General features: G+C 29.0%; 1 pseudogene; it reads right to left on the bottom strand.

Moving 5' to 3' along the window:
* Positions 1 to 4,930: 4,930 nt before the first annotated feature.
* Positions 4,931 to 5,048, bottom strand: LOC111737430 (annotated as a pseudogene).
* Positions 5,049 to 6,638: the final 1,590 nt, after the last annotated feature.

Raw genomic sequence — 6,638 nt, 5'->3', positions numbered from 1 at the left:
TTATTTATATGCAAATGTTTATAATATCTTTAGAAACTATAGAAATAATAACTGCCTCTGCTGGAATTTGAGTAGCTAGGCACATGAGAAAGAGAGACACTGTACTTTCAGTATGTATACTATAAAATTCTGTGAGTTGTGTATTTACTCACAGATGTGAGCTTTTTAATAGAAAAAGTAAAAATTGGTAATTCTTAAAATATTAAGTAAATTTTCAACTGTAATAACAAATTAGATTTGTGTGATATTGTTAATGACTCATCAGATATGACAAACATAACATTTTTTATATTTGAGAGAATACACCCACAATAATAACTGTCAGAGACTTAACAATATGTCATTTTAACAGAAAAAAAAACATAGGAATGTTTGAAAGTAAAAAAAAGGTATAAGATTGTAACCAATCAATTTAAAAGTATATCTGGGAACATGTGGGTTTGCCAAGTGGATATTTTTCAACCTCTAGAATTAAGCAGATATGATCATAGCTCTGATATATTGTGTCCAAAAGAAGAAAAAGCTGACATTATAACAGATATAAAACTGATATTCTTTTATTTTGTGTCGATATAGCTTTTTAGTTTATTGACAGTATAATAGACCGGCTCATTATGATAATCTCAGAGTAGATAAAGAATAAATTCACCCACTTTTTTAATGAGAGAAACATCTAATCGCAGGGAGAAATCCATTGCTTTTACGTCTTCGAAGCAGCCTCCTGATAATCTGATCTGGAGTCTGTCATGGGCTCATTCAGGAATCACTGAGCTGAGAGCTATGAATGAAGCAGAAAAACAGGCCAGGTACCAGGAGGATAATAAAGATCAATGAATAAAGGTGAACAAAATAGGAAAAAATACATCGAATCAATTCTAAATTCAGAATTGGGAAATTTAAATAATGGTTGATGCAAAACACTTCAACATCTTCAAATTTGAAATAATCTATGCATTTTGAATTTGATAGAATTTACAAAATCCGTGGGCAAAATTTATTTTGTCTGTAATAGGCAGCAGTCATATAATTTCCTTAGGCTAGTTCTCATTATTTAAGAATCATTTAAACATTTTAAGTAATCATTTCAAAAAGTCCTACCTCATTCAAAGTTGATAAAAACGTTTGTCTAAATACATTGTCTTCTATAATGAAGTCTATGTTGTAGAGAGGTTTGATAAAGATTCCTTTGAAAAATGTTTATGTATTAAATTTAAAAAAATACTAATTATAAAAAATTGAAAGCAATTATCTGAATGTTAAATGATAGGAAACAAGATGAAAATCCTCTATCACTGAGAAGCACCACACACACACAAAAAGGCTCAAGCTTGTTAATTTTTTATTATAATTTTTTGATTGTAATTTTTTTTGATTGATTGTTAATTTTTTTGATTGTTAATTTTTTGATTGTTAATTGTTTTTTGATTGTTAATTTTTTTTGATTGTTAATTTTTTTATTGTTAATTTTTTTATTGTAATTTTTTTTTGATTGTTAATTTTTGATTGTAATTTTCAGTGAGAAGGCCCCCCAACTCTCTGTCACAAATGAACAATGAAAATATTCTGCTCTAGAAAACATATGCCCTTTTATTCTCCACCCACCTGAGGGAATTCCCTCAAGCACCATAGGCACTTCAAATACTCTGCCAAGGTGCATTGAGATATTTTATTTTCACTGAAACTATTTTCACCCTTTTTATTCCATATATTGTTGCTGATGCTTTATTGTTACCACTTTTATGTCAGGGAAGTTTGGCATATTTAGTACCATTTTCAAATGCTCTTCAAAAAACACTTATAAAAATGAAAAGACAAACCACAAAATTGCAGAAAGTATTTACGAAATACATATCTGTATCCAGGATATTTAAAGAACTCTTATATGACAATGATAAGACAAAAAAACCTAATTTGACAAAAGATAATATATGGATGACAAATAAGCACATGAGAAATTGTTTAACATTACATAATTCTTAGGAAAATGCAAATTAAATGAGACTCCAATAGAAATCTACTAGAATGCTGGTGGGAGTATACCCTGGTAAAATCAACTTGGAAAATATTTGCCAATATTAATGAAATTAGAACACATATATACCACATAAGCTATCAATTCTACTCTGAGAATATATAGATAGATTAGATAGGTAGATTTGTGCATCAATAGATATGTACAAGAATTTTCAAATTAGCACTATTTTAATATTCTAAAACTTGAAACACTGAAATTAAATAAATAAATGTTGTTATAGTTATACATGGAATATTCCATGCAATATAAAGACCTGCTGATACTTTTAACAATATAGATAAATCTTGCAGATATAATATTGAGTAAAATAAAATTACAGATGCAAAAATGTACATACTTATGATTGTACTTGTTTAAAGTTCAAAACAGACAAAAAGAATATATGGTGATAGGAGTCAGAACAGTGGTTAACTTTGAAAGTAGGATGACAACTAGGAGTTATTTATTTTGATCTGATTGGTGTCTACACAGATGTGTTCAATATACAAAAATGTATCAAGCTATACACTTATGATCTATGTACTTATTTCTCATATATTTCAACTTAAAAGATCATTTTTAAAATTATTAATTAGAAAAATCGACTGTAGAAGTATAAAATCATACATATTTGTTTCTTCCTTTCTTTGGAGGGTGATAAATTTTGTTTTTACACTAAATATCTATAGTTACAAACAAAAGTATACAATATGGAGTTAAATTTCACCTGGAATTTAATTTTGCTTATAAATCTCACATACCATAACATTCCTCTTTTTTTTTAATTCTAGTAAAGAATAACCTAATACCCTCAAGTATTTTTTCTCAAGTATCACTATGCCTTACACTGAAATATATTTTCAGAAGGTATATAATTTTTTAAATTAATTTACTTGAATAAATTTCAAATAATCTTGTATTCTAAATAATCTTTTTTTTTTTAATGGATGAACTTTTTTACTGAAAAAAAGGTACTTTGTAATGTGTTGTCTAAACTATTATTTATATTTTTATCTGACCAAATTTTTCTGCTCATCCACAAATCTAGCCATTCAAATTTCAACCTCAAAATGGTTTGATTCTTAGAGAATAAAAAAGAAAACCTCCAAAAATCAAACTACTATTGATTTAGTTATTTGTAACTTGATATTCTTTTCAAAATTTTCAAATACTGTTATTTGCCACAATGTAGTAAGAACACAAACCAACCATAACCCAATGTTTGATAGTTAAGGAGACCTGAGTTCTAGTCTATCCTTTATCATCAAGTGAATTTGATGAGCCATTTAAGCCCTGCATGTAATTAACTCATTTGAAAAAAAAAAAAATGAATGGTGAATTGGTGGTTTGTGAGGTGTTCCTTAGCTTCAGTGAATATTGGTACAGATAAGTCATTAGTTAAAATAATAAAACTTATTTAAATGTAATGATACTGCCTAAGAAAATTCTTATGTATAAAACCCTCACTTTTTATAATGAAAAGAAAAATTGCCCCCCCCCCAAAAAAAATCAAAGCAAGAGATCAAGACATGTGTTATGGCAGACAGTAAAATTTTTCATATTTATAAATTTTGAATCAAATAAGCACATGATATAACACCTTGTTACTTTAGAAATAGGCATGACTATTTCATTTTAAAACTGTAACCAGCCACACACCTAAACACATCTTGAAATACTTGAAATTCAAAGCCCAATTCAATTTAAATATTTTCAATTAAAAATTAGGCAGTTCTTTCTATTTTACTCCAATGTAGAATAAAGATTATATTATATGAACTATATCTATACGATAAATGTTAGAAAATATCAGTACCAAAGAAAAAACAGCAGAAGGCAGCAATTTGTCAGGATAGAATAGTTATGGAATTTAAGATATGGAGGAACTTAAACTGTGTCCAACTTTCTCAGACAAGATAAGTGAGGCAAAAGGAAGAAACAGTAATGTCCTAAGACGTTATAGCTAGTTAGTCACATAAGCAAGATGAGAACTCTAGTAACCTGAAATCTACACTCCTGTAGTCCCACTGGATGACATTGCTTAATTCACCCTAATAAGAAAGTTCTTCCAAGTCTTTCTTTTCAGAAGTATCATCTCCAACCATGGCAGTGACATCTTGATTAGCTCATTAAAAGGCTACTTGAAGGCTGCTATTCATAGATAACCAATGACACCACTTTATACTTTCAGTGAGACAAACACCAGCTGAAATAATAGGTACAACAATTTGATCGAACTCATTTTTATCAAGTGACAGATGAAAACTATAAAATTATCTCTAAAAGATCCAAAATTTAAAATTTAAGTTTCAATTTAAATAGCACCTTTTTCTCAAAACATTAGCTGATTTTTCCAGTTAGATAATCTTTCTCTTGTCTCAGACCCCATAGCTCATTTGGCTATTTGTAGGCCATTTGTCATTATGATGGTAGTATTATAATGATTTCTGATTTTTTTTTTTTTTCTGACTCAACCCTATCTCTAACTCTCATGTTTAATTCTTAAGGACAGGAATCATTATTATTTGTTTTTATATTTTTCACAGTACTGCATGATACCTATTATATAATTAAATGCTTCTTGCTTAAACTGATGAATAAATATTCTAGTTTAGACAAGATAAAGTAAGAAAAGGAATAAAAATCAATCCCAATAGTAACACACTTTTAAAAATGGAAAGCATAATTCTATGATATCTGTAAAATGTTATTTCTTTTAAAAAAATGAAGACAATGTGAAAAATTAAGACGATAGAGCTGGGTAGTAGATTAAAAAAGGCTGATAATATTATCCTCTTCATTTCTCTATTTTTTTTTTTTTTTTTTTTTTTTTTTAGACGAGGCAACCCTCGGTTGACCTCACAGATTGCAAAGATCTTGTCAGATTACAATCCTTTATTTTTTTAACGTTTTTTACGCTTATAGCACCTGGTCTTCCTAGGTGGTCTCCCATCCAAGTACTACCAGGCCCAACCATGCTTAGCTTCTGAGATCAAACAGGATCAGGCTTGTTCAGGGTAGCATAGCCATAGACTTTCATTTCTCTATTATTTAAACTATTTCACAACTTAAAACTCTATGAGACACAAGGCAATGCTAAAGCTTCAGTATAGACACAATAGCATACACCACCTAGACTTAATCTGACTTGTCTTAACTTTTTTTTTGCAGGAGAATTCGATTTTATTATAAATTATTTTACAACATGTTGAGGTAATATAATTTTTCAATATTGGAATAAAAATGTTTATGAATCATTTTATAACATATTAAGCATTTGTAATTTTAAGTTTATAATTATTTAATTTTAAGTTTGTAATCACAATTTCTAGGTATAAAATGAATATAGAGTTATCTGTCCACAGTTCTTATTAGCTATGCATAATATACCATAAAATACCAGAAAATAAAAAAATAGAATTGTAGTAGAAATCAAATATGATATGCATACATATAATCAGGAAAAAAAAAAGACAAAAGGGTATAAGCCATTTTTTTCCTTCATTTTCTTTTCATAAGCCGTATTATTAATAGTAGTTGTCTCTTGAGGAGTATGATCTGGGGAGGAAATTTTCCTTTACTTATACTTATGGATGATTTGAATTCTTTATTGCTTTTGTGATCAGAATAAAAGTTTGTTAAAAAAGAAAAAAACTCAGCAAGCAAAAATTCTGTGATAGATTAATGATACCTGCCAAGGGCATGAGCCTTAGGGAGGAATGACACACATTTATATATTTATTATCATCTTTTAAAGAACAATTCAATAACAGAAACAAGCAGATTTCTTGTTTTTGGCTACTATTACTAATTGCAGTTGTCTTCAAGAGATTAAAGTTAATATGCCCGAAGTCTAAAATCATCTCAGGCTTTTTTATTTAGAGTTTAAGCTCATGAGCCATTGGCTTCACCAACTGTAAATGAGCCTAAGGTTTAAAACCCTGTACTACTTGATGGCAAGGAGCCAGGACTGCATTTTATATTTCACAGTTCATTAGCTATATCCGATGACAACTTTTGAGATATGTAATTTATACTATTACATAGCTCCCAAATGAGTAAAATATGAGAGGAAATAAGGTTAGGGTTAGGAACCTAAAAATCTTCCTAAAGTGCCACTTCACTTCATCGTTCCCTACTGCTACAAAGCATCTCTTGTAACTTTCAAGATAATCTATAATCCAGCTTCACATCCGAGGTTTCTAGCCTTATTTTTACAACTCACCAACAGCAGTGTTTGACTCTAGAGTGTACAAAAGCAATACAGTGTCCGGCTTACTTTTCTTGATAACAATTGATTGTATCTTTTTAATCAGATTATTTGCATTTAAAAAATAGGATTACATTGTGCATGTCTTCTAAACTTCCCAAAGCTTTGATTTCAGTGCTAAGTAGGCATTAAATGGTAAGACCCTTCTTAACAGTTATTGGGCTCAATAAATATTTGTTGATCTTGTTTTTTATACATTTTTAAAAATTTTAAATTACAGTTAACATACAATACATTAGTTTCAGATATACAATGTAGCGATTATATAGTTCATATAGTTTATATAGTTTACGAAGAGATCACTCCAATAAACACAGTACCCATCTGACCCCATGCATAGTTATTATAATATTA

The sequence above is a fragment of the Pteropus vampyrus genome, unplaced genomic scaffold (genome assembly GCF_000151845.1).
Source record: "Pteropus vampyrus isolate Shadow unplaced genomic scaffold, Pvam_2.0 Scaffold26, whole genome shotgun sequence".
Taxonomy (NCBI): Eukaryota; Metazoa; Chordata; class Mammalia; order Chiroptera; family Pteropodidae; genus Pteropus; species Pteropus vampyrus.
This window is presented reverse-complemented; position numbering and strand designations above follow the sequence as displayed.